Here is an 18,002-nt window from a genome sequence, read left to right on the forward strand (position 1 = left end):
CGTAAGAGGATTACGGGAAGGTGCAAAAAAAACGCACACACGCGCGCAAAAGAGAAAAACAAGAAAAAATCGATGGCCCCTGTGATATCCAGTACGACTGCGGCGCGATCGCGGGTATCGCTGGATTTTCGGCGTATCCTTTCCGCATTGAAAAATATCGCGTCTATATCAAATTCGAATTTTTAACTAACAGGGCAGATAAATAACTTGGCCGTTTGCGGATACGCACGCACCCACGCACGCACGTATACGTATATACGAATACAGATACGTACACGTGCAATAAAATAAATTACACAAAGCGCATCGGATTTTATTCCGTCGGACTATGCGCGGAATATCTCACGTGGAGATTTGGACTTTTTGCCCCCCACCGCTAACGAAATCCGCGCTCCTTTTATTCGAGCGTGTAACCTCCGCCCGGAGATATAACGCATGATTTAGGACAGTACGGTTGCAATATGTCCATTTCAATTTCGTGTTGTACTTCGTCAAGCTGTTTTGGAAAAAAAGGAGAAAACATCACCGGCGGGGGACATTCGATACCACCCGTTATACGAGTTCGATCTTTCATTCGTTGGAATACTATATTTATATTCATACACATCCATATATCCTCCTATACAAAGGAGGAGAGAGAAAAACAGACGTGTGTTCCGTTTGGCAATCAAGCATAAAATGCTTCTAAGATGATTAAGCTTTACTTGCCAAACTGAACAATTAGTTAAAAGCAATCTTGACTAAAAGTATCGAATATATATATATATATATATATATATATATATATATATATATATATATATATTCTGATAATATTAAAAATATTAATACAATCAATTATACTTGACTATAGTTTTATAGGATTCATTAATTAATTATGATCATTCATGTTTTATATTTGGAAAAGCTTACAATGTTATAAATCTGCTGAACTCACCTCGATACTCGAGGCTATGAATGGTTGAGGACTCTCGAGATTCAAGCCCGACAACATAAAATTGACGCACCGTGACGACGCATTCGCCATCATAGCCTTTACGATGTCGCGTCTCGACGCCTAAGTCGCGTACAGGATCGTCCATCCATTCGAGGGATGATCAGCGACCTTTACGCGAACCGAGGGTGAAAGCATCAGCAGTCAGGATTAAAGCGCGCGGTCGGCCCTCCTCCTTCGGTTCGTTTGATCCGCGTCGCGTCCTCCTGGCGCCAGTCTCGATCGATCTCGTCTCTGTGCGATATCTCGTAAACTGTGAACGAAGGGAAGGAGCGTTTATTGTTATCCCAGGGCAAAACCCTCTCTTGGGACGAGAGGAGAAAAATATATAGCGAATGACAAGCCATATCGTGAATTAAGATCGTTACATGTGTGTGTTGAATGAGCGTATAAATGTATAATATATCTTTTAATCTTAACTAACGACTCGATTCACTTGTATCGATAAGTATAATAATGTGTATTCATATGTAATTAATTTGTGTTAAAGACTCCATTAATATACACGAGATAGAAAAAATTATTAATTTAAGTGCAAAAAAATGAAATTACATGACGCAAGCTTTTTATATTTCTGTAAGTTTTAATCTTGTGGAAAAAATTAATAATATTTATTTTACATTTTTTAAAGATATATAGTGCGTCAAAATATAAAATAAAACTTATGTAATAATATGTTACAATTTTGATATAAAATAAAAAATAATATATGTATAAAATAAATATAAATAAATAAAAAATATAATAAATAAAATATAAAATAAAATATTCTTATACTTATAAGCTATATTTCGTAAGATAGTTAAATTCTGTAAAAATTTGCTTTAGAATTAAACAAATGGTCGAGAATGCGAATATATTAAAGAGAAGAAAAAGAGAAGAGGATTAAAAAAAGAGGAAGATAGAGCGCGAAATGCGCTATCATCCGTCTCTCCATCATCTCCCTTTTTCTCCCTATCATCTCGAAAAACCGGATGCATCCAAAGTGCAATGCTTACAATTCCTGACCGACGTTTCCACGATAAAATGGAGCGCGATGAGCACGTCAATCTTGAAAAATGGTGAACGTATGCGTGCGAGTCACGACGCCGCCACTTGCGATCGCGACGAGCGCCATGGGGCCTGCCGAAACTTTTCCCTTCAGATGCGAAAATTTTGCTCCTCTTTGCTCATTTTTCCGAAGGAAAGGAGGGGAAAAGGGTTTCCGGCTGCGTGATTGACGAGATCGACGTTACGGTGCCGAGCATCGAGAGATGACGAACGGTTTTTGCGGTATCGCGTCATCCGTTCTCATCGTTCCCCCAAAACAATCCCCCCTCGCAAATCGATTCTTGCTACTCTCAATGCGTTGGCAAAAGCAATGTAGTCGAAATGTTAATTACGATCACAGGACAATTAATGATGGAGATAAAAACCTTTGAATTAATCATCACGATTGTTAAAATGTGATTGACATTCTTCTCTGTTAACAAAAAATTAATTTTTTTGAAATATATTTGATGTTATCGAAAGTAGAAACAATCTTATCGAAACTAGAGACAATTTTGACACAAGATAAATAAATTCTAACTTATTTATTCTTGTATCAAAGATCGATCAATCGATTGTAATGATGTACTTGTATAACATCATGTGGCACAAATAAAATATCGTAAGGATGCGTCATGATATTTACGCCAAAGATAGCGAATATGAGAAACTAGATCCTAGGGGAAATAAAATGAGAAATTAAGGGCGTCTTATCTTCATTGAGAAAGAGAATAAGCAGGAAGGAGTTGAGGAAGGGCAATAAATGGCGATATAAAGTAGCGAAAATCTGCGAGTTGCGTTTTCTTGGGCTGAGAACAGAGCGCGAAGATAAGACACCAAGGATAAAAGGGAGAAATATAACTGCGAGATAGGTAGAAGAACATAGTGTTGCTAATTCGATGCCAGGATATGATGCGCACCAGTTATCGCGCCACGACTTATTTCAACAAGCGAAGCGCGCGCGTAGGCGGCTTTCCGCGGCTTTTCCGACGCGAGTATTTTCATTTCGAGAATGACCCACATCTTCGTGTGTGAGCTTACTTCTCTTCATTTATAATTGCTACAGAGTCACTCGGTATATTTCGGGATTTCAGCTCACGGATATATTTTCTTATGCATTAAGCGCGCGATTTTTTTTTTTTTTAATCGATTACGTCTCTATTTGTGGCTTTTCTTTTAATTCCGTTGGTGTTTTAGCATCGTATCTCGAAACATTGATACTGGAAAGTAAGGGAAGGTTAAGACTTTAGAAATCCAAGCTGAAATATCACGAGTAACGTGGATACGCGACAGGGAAAAGCCGCGAACGCGGGAAAATGCGGGACGGAGAGATAACGAAAGCGTAATTTATTATTTCACGACCGCGGAACAATAAAGGGTTGTTTCGGGGTGGATGTAAGATACAAGGCCGGCGGGTAATTGAAATTAATAAGCGGAGGAGAGAATAGAGGCGGCGATCTCAACGGTAATTAAATCTGCCTTTAAATCCGCTTAGATAAACGCTTATCCGACGAACGCAGGCCCATTCGCGTAAATTCCAGTCATTGTAAAAACACGATCGAATCGGTTAGCATATTTTTACGGTAATCATAGAGTGTTACAATATATAATTATAGCTATAATTATATTGTTATAATTAAATTATAACAATGCTATAATTATGCCCTGTTTCAGCAACGAATTAGTCGTTTTCGATAAAATATGCATACATTTCAATTAAAATCTTATTAAAATAATATTTCAAGAAAGTAATTTTTATGAATATCGCCTTTGCAGTTTTTTTAGTTTTTAAAATTTATTAACTATAAACTATTGAAACAACAATTAATAAAATAATAAAATTATTTAGCGATCGTTATTTGAAGTAACAATGAGATTTATATCGGTAAAGTCTTTGATATATATGTATGGTATCTCTCGCAGAATTAAATCATCCTGTTCCTTCTGCGAGAGACGTCAAATGTTCTTTCTTCGAAGAACAATGGACTAGAACGTCTTCCTAGCAAGAAGACGACGGCATTCTCCTTCGAGCAGTCGGCTCTATTAGGAGGAAGCTTGCCGGAGTAATAATATAGACTCGCGAAGAGGTTCCTGGGTCGCCCTTGGCAGTTTCCTCAAGTACTTAAGAGGTAATACAACAAGAAGCGTTAATTGATCCTTTAGAACGACTAAATTAGTCAGCAAATTTGTTTAAAAAATCTTCAACTTCCAAGTAAGTCCGAGGCATATCTTTCAAATTATAATTCATTTTCTCGATTAATATTTCTTAAAGATAAACTGCAATTCTATTATGCATATATTGACTATTATATTTTATAGAAAAGCTAAATATAATATATATTTTTTTTCGTTCATTATATAAATGATTAGAACAATTTATTTTATATATTGAAAATACGACAGTCTAAGGTTAATCATTTTTTATTTAATGACTCATGCATATATACATCACGTGAAAAACTAGTATGTAAATATTATGCAAATCTTTTGCAAATATATTTAAACAATATAATATTAATCACACATATAGAGCAGAATAATAATTAAAAAGTTTCTATAACAATCTCTAAAATGTACTACTTTTTTTAAAAAATATTAAATATTTTTTTACTCTAAAGAGTGAACATATTATATTTATACTCTCTCAATTTTCACATTCATCTCCTGTTTGATAAAAAAAACCTCGTATCTCCGGAAAATAACATTTATAAAAGTATATTTTGAGGTTGTTGTTACCTGCATATTCGGGCGCGTCACAATCAAATTTCGCGTATATCTTTTTCATTACTATATGTATTCAACTTCTTTGGAGCTTCGAATTTCTCCTCGGTGAGGGAGTTTCCGCTCTTCCGATAAGGGAAGCTACGCGCGGCGGAAGTGGTTGGCCCGGGCCGACCCTAGGGCGATCCTTCGGAAGGATCCGAAGACGCGCTCCACATCAGGAGTTCGATCGCTTGCTGAGATTGAAATCCCATGGGACGGTAACGCCTTAGCATCTCTTCCTCTCTCGCACGTCGATACGTAGAAATACATCCCGCATGCTCTCCTCCGAGAGGCTCCGAGAATCTGCGGCTTCACTCCCCCTTCCCCCTCCCTCTCAGCTTCCCGCCATCCTTTCCCCGCGCTTAGAGAAATAGTTGCTGAGAGCTGCGCGGACGACGGCGGGGGAGGAGGAGGGAGGAAGGGGAGCTGTCGTGAAGCGCCGAAATATATTCAGACGACATTTACAAGCCAAATTGAAGGGAATAGAGAGGCGCCGCCGCGCCAGCGCGAAAGACAAATTGATTTTGAAATGGCGGGAGAGCGAGAGGAACACGTCGCGAGAGAGGAGAGAGGCAGCGCGGGCAGGGTGTAGGATTGGGGTGGCAGCCCAAAGAAGGTGCAGCCAAACGGTTGCAACCGCCGAACGATCCGCCAGCGCCACACGCGGCATTTGACAATTATTCAAATTACGACGAAATCCATTTGAACATCGGGAGAATCACGGGTGACGCGTCATCTCCTCTGGAGCGAATGCCCTCCATGTGGATCGTGAGATTTTACGATCGAAGTAATTAATTTGACGATCCTCCAGGAAGAGGATCACTCGCAACCAGGTATTCCTCGAAAAAGAGGTCGAAGACTTGTTAAGCAATCTCTAAAATCTCTAAGGAAGAATCTTGACAGAGAGTAATGAAAAATAATATATAATCTATCTATTATTAATGATAATAACAAAGATTGTAAAATAATAAAATTAATAATATCAACTTCGTAGGATATTTTATTCTATTCTAATCATTTTACTTTAACTAGAACTTTATGAGATAGATAGATTTTATTTCTTTTGCAGATTGCATTAATAAAGATCGGAAATAACATTTTCCCGAATTAAATTCGCCACCACATTATGTCGCCTCGCGAAATTTCGGCAAAATCATCGCCGATTACTCACTCCTCTGTCAATTAGCACATTCGTGGCAAACAGTTTCGCGCGCGTCAAATATTTGTACCGAAAGATTACACGTTGCATTTAGATGGGAGGGAAGGGGGAAGATCGAGCCGAAAGCGCGTTAATTGAAGCGAATAAATTAATCGGAAGGGCGATTAATATACGGTCGCTCGCGACTTATTATTCGCGCGTATTCATGCGGTCAGCTTGTTCCCTCATTAGCGGCCGACCAAATCTCTCGAGATACGATATCGGAAACTTCCGCTAATCAGGGCCGAGGTCCTTAACTCGATGGGTCAATAAACCGCGCAGCTCGCCGGCCAATTCGAATGCATCACGCCGAGCGTGTTACTGGCCAATGTTAACTCGCCAAGGCAAACTACGAGACCGCGGCAGTCGGGGAATAATTGCAGCCGATGACCCGAAATGTGTGGCCGTTTCAGTAAATTCTAAAGCGCGACCTGCTGCTCGCCTCTCGCCGACGAGATAGCGCCCAGTACACTCGGGATCCGAGGGGATATTTCGCGGATTTTAACCGAGACACGACCAGGTGCCCCGTTTCTTCTCTCTTTTTTTTTTATTTTTTTTTTAGCGGCTCGCAATTAAGCTCTTAGACAATAGCACCCCCGCTCGTTTTAATTCCGCTTTCTACACATTGTTTTTTCTTCTCTTTATCCTTCCTAAGTATGAATAATGCATCTGTCTCGTCTTAAATGCAGAAAGTGCAAGAGAGCGAATTTCAAGGGACGAATTTGCATTCGGTTTAAAATATGCTGGTGTTTTTTGCCTGGACATTTTTAAGAGTCTCATTTCGCTAATTGTAATTTTATCTCATATTTTTCCAGAGGAAATTAATTTCACAATAAGCGATCTTGCACGTACATAAGAAACGAGAAAGTATCTATTTGTTTCTCTCGCATTATCTCCGAAAAATGTTTGGTATAAACTTCACTCGCGGGACACTCTAAAAAAAGAGAAAACTGGGTCGTTTTCGAGTAGCGGGGGAAGAGACCTATATATCCCTTATAAATTATAAAACGATCCGAATGAGAGGTGTAAACATCGCGGGGGCGCCTTTACTTAGTCAATGGCTCTGAAACTTTGTTAAAACGGGCTAAAGTGGCTTCAACCCCGACAGTCACGAAGAACAATTTACATGCTGCGCGTAACACGCCCGGCATACCATGCTGCAAAGCAAAGCGACGAAGTCTAAACCCACCCCCGCGCTCGCTCGCTCGCTCGCGCGCGTCAATCAACCCCGATGTCGGGGTTACCGCCGCCGGGGTTACCGTCGCGCTACGTAAGTGTTTACTCCTGTGTGAGTACTTAGACTCGTAAGCGCCGTAGATACCCGAGTACCTACCCATCTATCTACGTACGCGCGTATGCCTATGTAAACCACGTAGCTACGTGACGGAGCGCGCGCATCCAGCCGTCTGCAAAATTGCGCGCGCGGTCCGTGATGCAAAAGTGTACTTTGCAACTGGAATTCTCTCCTCGTCTTAGCTACAAGAACAATAAATTTCACTAATCAATTATAAAGTGGATATGCCCCGAGATTTGTCGGTAGCAAGCGCTGCATCCACGTTTAAGGTGGCGCTCGTAGATTGCAAGAAATTTAATTAAACCACATTAGAGACACGTTTCGAGGTAAGAAAATTATTAAACGCATGTATATAGCGATCATATGTATCTGGTGGAAGTACAAGCGTTTAGCATTGTGTTCCCTAATTTCGCGGGAGCTTGACGTAACCGCCGTCAATCACCGTGGACTTGCGAGCGATTCGCGCAATTTCTACAATTACGCGTATTGTTTCCGCAGCGCGTTCGTGTCTTCGTGGGGAGAGACGCGCGTTTACGCGCCCCCATGCGTGAACGGCGCACATTGAGCCATGCGGGGTGTCGTACGTCCGCCGGACATGCATGCACGATCGACGACGACACCTTGTTCGGCCGCCCTCCCCGATAATTAACGCCCGCCACATGCCACGGTCATTAATTCGCCGATTCTACACGCCGGTATGTCCGGTATGCCTTTGATGACATGTGACAGCCGTGAAAGCGGCTCCGGCTGCTGGAGTTCCCTTCGAGCGTTCAATTCCTCGATCTCCTCGGAGAGAAGAGAGGCCTCCTAATTAACACCGTCCGTATTAATCTCCAGGGAATTGAATTGTAGTAATTATTAATTTATATTATTATTAATTTCAGGAATTTTTATTTTTTCCTATTAAATTTAGCTCAATTATTTTAATTATTTTCTGTTCAATTCATAATAATTAGTAATAATTTAATTATCTGAAAAAAATAAAAAGAAAGAGAAAGAGAGAGAGATCAAATTAAGTTTTCATTATATATATATATATATATATATATATATATATATATATATATATAAAGCTTTTTTCTTTGCGATATTCTTCTGTGTCTAAGATTCTTGATTACTTACTTCAAAAACATGGAACCTATTGTATAACATAGATACTGAAAGGGTTAATTGGCGCACAATGGTTGGCGATAAAGTTTAACAGTGGGTGACGGTTCAACTATCGATCGACGTAACTTTCGCAGACTATCGACGTTAAAATTACTCAACCCGATCGCGCGAACTTGGTTTTAAGCGAAAACTTAAGGGCCCTCGCGCTGAATGGGTCTACAGAGGGGCGTCGATAGTGAAACGAATAATGAGAGATAATCGGATTTCATTGAACCGTATAACTGTAATTGACGCATAACAGGATTATCTCTCGTTGTAGGACGATGAACGATGCGGGAGGATCGGGAAGGAAACGAGGGAGGGGAAAATTTCCGCGGACTCGCGAATTTATTCAAACGATATTCTAACGTTCGACAACAGTTCGTTTCTAATTAAGAGTCGCCGTTTCATAGTTTCTCGCCGAGAAAATTATTTCCCGTGTAATTACGAATGGGTAATTATACGGAAATAATTAATTCCCCGGACAAAGGCAAACAGAGGAAGCTGCGATTCTGCCATCCCATATCGCGATGTAAGGACGCGCGTTATGCGTGTGGAATACTCGATAAGAGGGATTCGTGGGCGGTAAAAAGCGCGGATTATATTCTAAGAACGGGAAATCCATGGCTGGACCGGGGAATGCAATATCTATCGCGCTTCCTTTTTTCTTGCTCGTCGATAAAAGAGGTCGAACGGAAATCGCGCTTAACTCACGCGAAATCAGGACCGACTTACCGCGTCCCCGAAGAAGCGGCGAGATTACGAGTAACGTAAAAAAAAGGAAAGAGGGAAAGGTCCGTCCTCTTAGTGTAGGGAAGGAATATATCTTTTTCATTTTCACGGATCAGCAAACGAACGAAAACAGCTGGAGCTGTCATTGCGTGTCAAAAAAAGATCCAAGACTTGAGTGTCGCCACGCAATTTCGGTATGATTTTTCTCTGAAATTCGTGCGAGGAGAAAACATATCATTTCAAGGAGTCATATCGATGTTTGAGAAATCGTTAATTGAAAATTGAAAAATCGAAGAAAAAAGCCTAGATGACGAACGATCGAAATAGATAAAGCGCGATGAAAGTGAAAGAGATATTTTTAGTCAGATATTTTTAAGGATATCATTTTGAGATAGTAATATTCATTGTCACAAAGTTATTTCGCGATGATTGATCTTCTTTTTCCCACCGATAATGGAGCCGTGTCCTTCAGTTTTACATGCGGCCAAGATTGTTCTTGCGCGCGGTGCGAATAATCGACTATAATAACCTCCGCTTTATGGTCAGTCGTCGGTTCGCTCTATTACACGAGGGTCCCGTGTTTCCGTTTAATATCACACGCGCATGATAAAAGAAACCGCGTTCAAACATTGTGCGCGAACAAAAAGAACGTACAACGTGTGTAAATACTGTAATAATCCGATATTTATCAATATCGTCAATATCCGCACAAGAAAATATTTTATTTATTTTTTAACTCATAAGAAATTAAGATTCTCGCCTCTCTTTTTTTTCAATTTATCTTATTAATATTAATACATCCGAAAATAATAATATTAACAGAAATGACATTTAATTTTTCTTTTTGCATCAATTACCGATTTGTGGCAATTTGAGCACAATAACAGCGATTTTGTAATTGTGATTTATTTTGCAGTGGAATTGGGATATCTCGTTAAGCAAATAATCGCTCTTGTCAGTCGCTCTTCTTCGAAGAGAAATTCACGAACTCTGAAAGCTGAAGACGTATACGAAATCGCGAACGTTGTTAAGACCCGTGGAAGAAAGTTCTCATTAAGGAGCTTCTCTCAGAATACATCTCTACCAGATTTCTGTTGAATTAATCTCTTTCTCTCTCTCTCTCTCTCTTTCGAGAGAGAGAAAAAGAGTGGGGGAACTCGCGTTTTGTGACGTTTGATCTTCGATCGGTACTTCTCGCGAATCACTCGATTACATAAAAGTTAAAAAACGCGGGTCGAAAAAACTACTTCTATTAATGATCCGCATCATGATTTTTGAAGCAGCGAAGTCGAGAGTCGACAACGACGCTTCGACGTTGAGACACCAGTTTGCTAAGTCGGTATCTCGTTAGCGGAGCTTCGAGATTATCAAGAAAGTAGAGAATGAGAAAGTAGAAGAGGTAAGAAAGAGAGGCGACACAAGACGAAAGGGAGAAGGAGCGGGGAATCGAGAAGCTTTCCGTTGGGAAAGCGCGGAAAACAGCGAGATCATCCTTCGCCGATAAATCTCGAGATCTATTTCGAGGACTCCGTAAATTAATCCGTCGATCTGACTTTTCCGTTCCGCCGCTTGATTCTAATCTGCAGCAGGCATTTCACGGATGCCGTAGAGTTCTCGACCTTTCAGACTACCCTTGGTGACAGATATCCGTTCCTCCTTCTCTTTCTCTCTCGTTACCCGGTGAAGATCTTCGTTGCTGAAAGAATTCTCGACAGATGGGTCTCGACAAACTGTATGAGGAGTTAATAAATGATGAATACATCTGTCTCAAACTTTCTTTTCCATTCCCTTTTTTGACATTTATATTGAAGAATCGTTTCATAATTTTCAAATCGGAAAAAATACGTCCAATAGAAAGAATAATATGCGAGGTAACATCAATGACATTTACAGTTTTCATACACTCGACAAACTGCATAAGGAGTTAATAAATGATGAATGCATCTGTCACGAACTTTCCTTTGCATTTCATTTTTTGATATTTATACGAAACGTTCCTCGCGATTTTTTTTTTAATCAGAGAAAACACGTCCAATGAAGAGAATAACATGCAAAATAACATTAGTAACATTTTGAGTTGTCATTTTAAATATCTCACTTTCTAGAAAGATAATGCGAGCTGGAAAATATAGACTATTATATTATATGTATTCAGAAAATCTTAGAAAAATATTTAACAAATTTTTTGATGTCATCCAAATTAAAGATTGTGTGTTCTGTCAATTTTTTGTTTTATACTACTTTAAAAATATATTATATATGGTACATATATATATGTATGTGCAATTTTCTTTGTTTTTCCTTTCTTTCTTACTGAAAATATTAGTTTACTTCGTATATTTATTAAGAATAAACAATATGTACACACACAACTTTAAATATTTGTTTTTATAAAGCAAAAACTGGATTGTGCATCCCAAAATTTAGGAAAAATATTTTTATTGAAAATATTTGTGTATAAAAAAATTCGAAATATATTTGTGTTTTAGGCACAAACTATCCGAAACTATCAAAAAATATTTATACTGTCGGGCGAACTTACTCTCTCAGCGAGTTTGTCTAACCTGACCTCCGGCAACAGAAATACAGACAAGCAAACAATAGTGCTCGTAAACTTTTCGAATATTTTAATTCCTCTTGTACACAGTTTGTAAATATCGCGAATATTGCGCTCAGACGGCAAATATTAATGTACGTAGCGTAAGTATTAATGTTTCGCTGTTACTATTCTATGCACATAGAACAATATTTGAAGAATCTATTCACAATTCTCAAGTTCTAACGTTATTTCAAAGTTACACATAATTTCATTTCGAATAATATATATTTAGAAGAAAATTTTTTCTCTCTCTCCCTCTCTTTTTCTTTTTCCGAGAGAACAATAGAATCTTTTTTTAAATTATATATGTGAGGGAAATGAAAACAAGATTTATTTTGATCTTTTATAATGTATTAATTCACATTGATAGTTTACCATGTTTATCTAATTTTGTTCCATTGATATATTTCGAGAAATAGGAATTTATCACATCGGCAATAATTCGCTATCGATTCTCGAAATGTCACAGTCGCAATTATGTTTTTCTCGACGAAAACGCGTCGATAAATCGCTGCGGGAAAGGGAGAAAAAAGATGTAATTGCGATTTTATCGCACCGGTAAGGACGTAAAACACGGAACGAGAGGAATCAAAAAAGGGAAAGGGGAGCAAAAAAGAGGAGATATAAAATATCATCGGAGACGCGGGGGCGGGTTTTTCTGCGACGCGCGAAGAGAGATGCGGTCGATTCGATCTGCCTTCCTCGAAATCGAAACGGCTTAAAGACGGCCCATTGTCTTCGGCTGTAAATCCCTTTTTGTTCGGTGACGATATTAATAATGCGATATACCGAGGGGAAGCGCGGGTATATATCGATGCGAAAGCAATATCTTGCACCATTAATATCCACGGAAGGATAGGGCTTCCTCCCCCTATTCTCCGTTCCTCCTCGCGAGTCAAATGCATTCTATTATACTCCCTTCTACCGTACTATACTATACCCATTCGACATCTCGCTGCCTTTTGATAGGCGTACCGTCGCCGAACTATCTCGTCTCTCATGCTTAGCTGCCGTTTCCGTCGTATTTATGCATGCGCAGCCGTCGTCACAAAGAAAACCTTGAAGTAGAACAGTCTGCTGTTTAATTACGAGTATTGTAGAACGGTAACTTTCCAGCAAACGTCTCGTTAGCAATCACAATATACCAATTTCGAGAATTTAGTCAGACTCATAAGAATAGCACGAGAGATGCTCCGAGGGAACAAGTTGCATAATTTCCAGCAAAAATCATCCGTTAAAGAATATATATGAATATATCACAATATAACCATGGTATTTTTGGTATTTCTTGATAGGTAATGTTATTATAAGATTACACTGAGAAATAAAACATTTTGCACAAGATATTCGTAAAATTATTATGATTTAATATTATAATATTATAATATGAAATAATATTAATATAATATTATAATATGATAATAATTAATATAATATTATAATATGATAATAATATAATATTATAATAATTAATATAATATTATAATATGAAATAATATTAATAAATAATAATGATAGTAATTATAATATAATATATATTATTAAATAATATTAGCGAAATTATGTTATGATTTAAGTAGTATCAATAAAAATATATATACTATACAATTAATTAGATTCTATAATATATATTATTATTATATATTTAAATTTTATAGAATTATAACGTATACATGTCTGACTTCTCGCAAAATTTTCGCGGTAAGATAATTTATATTTCATATTTGCCTGAGAGGGAGATGCAGCTGAATCTTTAATTTAACTGGAAGCTCTTAGAACGTAACTCATACGTGTAGGCGATCAAGACTGTTCACCGAAAATCATTGTTGAGGCGGCTAACAAGGTTTCAGATGACGCAAGACGGGATCGGCAAACAACCCCCAGCCAACGAAATATCGCAGCGTTATAAAATATGCATTGCCTATTCCCCGGTGGAAGGCAGAACAAAAGCAAAACGAGAGCGAAACTCTCGTAAGGACCATCGCCTTCGCCCATTTCCATATCCGCTTCCGCGAGAGAGCCCGTTGGCCGGAACGACGTTGCGGGGAAAGAGAAGAGCGAGTCGCACGGTACAAATTTCCGATAAGAATCCGACGACGCCGGAGGCGAAGGTGGGACTACTGAAACGGCGTGGAAATAAAATTACAAGCGGCTCCGGTGCAAAAAAAGGCTGCTGCGAAGGAGGTCGATGCAGAGGACGGTGCTCGTTGTAGTAGCAACGGCAAGTAGAACTCTTCGCATCGGTAATGACCCACGTTTAAGTCGGCCATCATTTATTTAAATTCATCGTTCACAGCGACTACGCGAAGGGATGTAACGACGTTTCGCCGTCGCGAAAGTACGAAGTAGTAAAAGCACGAATGGGTCAGACCGGGCTCCGGTCGCATCAGGATTCGTCATCGGGACATAAAAATCGATGTCGATAACGATAAAACTGTATTGCAACAAATTTGAGAAAACGTTACATTGAAAAGGTTAAAATTTAATCTACTTTTTAGGCAAACTTTTCTTTCGAGAATATAAAATCTATCGAAATATCTCGATAATGTTAATCGTACGTATATAGGACATGTCGCGCATTGTGAACAGAAGAAAAACGATATTCTTTATCTTTAGCACAGCGTAAAACGTTTGTAACATTCGAACGTTTAAAAAGAAAATGAGATAATGCATTGCAATATTAAATGTGTTGCAGCATATGTTGCAACGTAATGGGCAAATATTACGCGGATAAAAAACTGGAAAGCACTCTTGGAAAGCCCAAGATAATATCAACATTTTGCAGAAGCGAAATTAAGTTTTCACACTGGTTACCTAACAAGCATTAATGTAATGAATTTCCACTGCGAGATTACATACGCCATAGTGGTACGTCATTTTTTTTTTTTTTTTTTTTTTTCGTTTATATTTTTAGGCAACTAACGGCGCTCTCGAGGCGCGGCGGAAATTTTTTAATTCCGTGTTATGCGACCGCGAATTGTTGTTTCGACGTTTCGCGAGCATTTACAAAGTCGCTGACGTTCATTTCCGAGTTTAATCCGCGGTCGATGCGTGGTCCCAAAAAATAAAAAAAAGAAAAATTAAAGTAGCCCGAAACACGAAATAAAGCCGTTTGCGCAAACTAGCGAGTGCTTAACCGTCGAGCGCTATCGGATACCCGCGATTTGCGAATCGTGGATAATAGTCGGAATTTTTATTGGCGCGGCTGAAACACGAGCGCACTTATCGCACGTGAAGAGCCCTATCGACTCCGAAAAAAATTGGCAGGTCGCCAGCGACGTTGGCCTCGCACATATGACGATCGAACAACCGCTCTAGCGACGTATACAAGGTGTTTCGTAACTTCGAACTTCGATTTAATTCGGAATATCGATTTTTTCCTTAATAAACAGAAAAATGCTTCGAAAAAACATCTCCTTCAAATCTCTTTCAAACAAGTAGAATAATTTTTAACGTTCCATCTCAGATATTACGAGAACGAAGGTCCAAATCTTCCGAAATTTAACGCGCGTGAAAAGCTTACTAAACTCCTGTCATATACTCGTCATTCTCTTATGTAAAAAGAATTATTGAGAAAGAATGCGGAAGCTATTAATGCCAGTATCTTAGTATTGAAATAAACGTTTGCCTTGAGTATGATTTTTAGTCTTTCCTATCGATGGTGGACAATAATTTCGGGACACCCGATACACGTGTTTCGACGAACTGTAAACTTTCCTCTCTACTCTCTTTATTGCTCCTACACAATTGCTCATCCCCGACCCTAACAGCTATTTCTCCATTCCGGCTTCGGAAGCCGCAGCCTGTAGCTTTTTTCGCTCCCGGGGTTATTACTGTTTGATGAAGTTATTGAATCGGTTCGTAATATTTCTATTATGCCCTTCGTTTTTCTCGCCGTCGGCCTTACATAAACGATATGCTTTATGTGGAGTCGACTACCATGTATCCGGAATATTCTCTAAATATTTTAACACGGCGGAAATTGTCGGAATCTATAGTAACGGAGCCATACAATCAAGAACAAAAACATGATTTCTCAGTGTTTCTACTATTGAAAAAAAGTGAGTTGCCTGGAGTTACTTGCAGTATAATTTTCTTCAATTGAATGTTCGATTAAAAAGATTAATCGAAATTTAATTTACCAATTTGAAGATGATGGCACGAATGTTACTGTAGTATTTTTGTTTAATAAAGTAAAATTGGAATTTGATCAAATGTTTCATTGCGCGAAATCGATAATTAGCATCGATGAATTAAAGTTGATTGAATGATACAATTACTATTCGTAATAAGTCAATCTGCTAATGCAATATTTTCCAATTATGATCGCAATCGTTATTTCGGAAATATAAATTCATAATTTTGCTTTTCTTTTTCGCGAATGGCAAGGATAGATTAATAATGATGAAAAACATTATCAATTTCATCACCGAAAAAGAAAAAAGACGGACTTGAATCAATATTTCTTGAAGTAGCTGCATTTGACTCTTCGTCTCGAGAGAATCGAATATTTTTGCGAATTAGCAATTCGCGTAATATTATCGAAGTTGAAGGAGAGAGGAGAAGATGTCCCGACAATTTCAACATCTCTCGCTACTTTGCCTTAGAGATGCGGCCATTAAATAGCCATTAGAGCTCGGTCGTCTAACTTTTTTTATCTGATTTTATCGCGAGACGTTGACGAATAGAATTCCGATACTCGCATTTTTGAAAAAGAGAGATGCATTTTCGCGCGACGTGAAAGATTATAAAAGGATAATGGATTAACGCATGTTTCGCGCATAGTGCAACCTTCAACGGGCGGATAATTAACTCGGCAATTGAGAAGGATCCAAGGACCCAGTTCGCAATTTTCTTTCAACGCGGAATCCTATCTCAGTGTCGCATCCAGAAGCGCGCGCGCCTTTTTCTTTCGAGGCGTTTTCCATTTATTTTCACGGCAATGGGACTCAACGAGGACTCTGTCCTCGCGCGGACTCAATTGCCAGGACCACTGAATACCGCGAGATAAAAAAGGAACGGGAGAAAACAGAAGAAAGGCAAAGAAAAAAGGCGGACAGTAACGCGAAAGCACGTTACCGTTAGCTGTTTACAATTCATTAAGTACGAAGGCTTTGATCATCTTTTCCATTACATTTTAAATAGCTGTTTGAATGAAAATCTGCTCCCCTCGCCGAAGCCACGTGTCGCCGCGAAAATACAGCGATATCCATGTGACTTTTAATTGACTCGCGAAACGGTGTTTCCCGCGATTAAGCTTCTTCTAATTTTCGTCGGGGAAAAGTGACGCATCCCAATCACCTGGAAGCGGTGACCTGGCACCGGCCGTAATTAACCAGTCGCAACTGAGCGCACTAATTAAGGCGTTCCGGTAATTAACGAAATGGCGATCGGCCGAGTGAAAAGATTCAACCTCGCGAACCAGTTCCAAAGACATCGTCATCGGTTGTCTCCGTTATCTGGGCAGCGACCGAGTAATCGTCAGTGAACTTTCTATCATCTATTAACTTTTCGTCGTTTCGGATCTTGTGAATTTCACGGAATTAAATCTTACCGTTCCGTGTCGGAAAAAAAGTTACGTTATCGTTATCTCTCGTTACATTCGCGTAAAAATTTGCCTTCTTTAATTTTTTGCTCAGAAACTTAAAAAATTAGGTAAAACATAATGATCGTTTTTTCTTTTTGCACGAAAAAAGTTTCAAAAATTTACACAGTTTCATGATTGATAAGTGGTGGATTTTACGAGAAAAAGAGTGACTCTCGATCTGTGAAATTCGACTCAATTATTCCCAATATATAGATGTGGACATGTCCTGTTTAACATTTCTCGAGTTCGGCGATAAATTGAAACTCACGAAATTACGGCAGGATGCAAGAGTACAAATCGCTCTTAGGGACAAATTTGCCGGAGGGATGATTGAAAACGATTTCGAAGTTGCCGTTGATTGTTACGGTTCCTTGCACATCATTGTTAGTCTGGGAACTCCAAAACTGTTCCTTTGTCTTTGGTCAAGCTCCTTCTCCTTTGTCTCTCTCTCTCTCTCTCTCTCTCTCTCTCTCTCTCTCTTGTTTCCTCCCTCCCTCCCTCTCTTTCTCTCTTTATATCCTGATCTTGTCATCTGTCTGCTATCGATGAATGCACCAATATTATCTCCCTTCATTTCCCTTGACGAAAGATTCGATTTGGCACTCGCGACTAACGCGATTTCTTGCTAGAAACTAGGCCGTCCTATTTCTGATTCTT

At 39.0% G+C, this 18,002-nt stretch overlaps 1 protein-coding gene and 1 long non-coding RNA gene across 4 annotated transcripts in view; one reads left to right on the forward strand and one right to left on the reverse strand.

The window, feature by feature from the left end:
- The window catches only part of Vn (membrane-bound neuregulin protein vein), a 325,672-nt gene that overhangs the window by 135,771 nt on the left and 171,899 nt on the right, over positions 1-18,002 (forward strand). The gene's annotated exons all lie outside the window — the stretch shown is intronic.
- The window catches only part of LOC145976441 (uncharacterized), a 135,109-nt gene that overhangs the window by 38,251 nt on the left and 78,856 nt on the right, over positions 1-18,002 (reverse strand). For both annotated transcript variants that reach the window (XR_014440236.1, XR_014440235.1), the window contains exon 3: positions 938-1,247. This is a non-coding gene — a long non-coding RNA (uncharacterized LOC145976441). The remainder of the gene's footprint in view (positions 1-937; positions 1,248-18,002) is intronic.

This window comes from Camponotus vicinus, unplaced genomic scaffold, assembly GCF_025532165.1.
Source record: "Camponotus vicinus isolate PSW18456_S1 unplaced genomic scaffold, iyCamVici1.0 SCAF_8, whole genome shotgun sequence".
NCBI lineage: Eukaryota > Metazoa > Arthropoda > Insecta > Hymenoptera > Formicidae > Camponotus > Camponotus vicinus.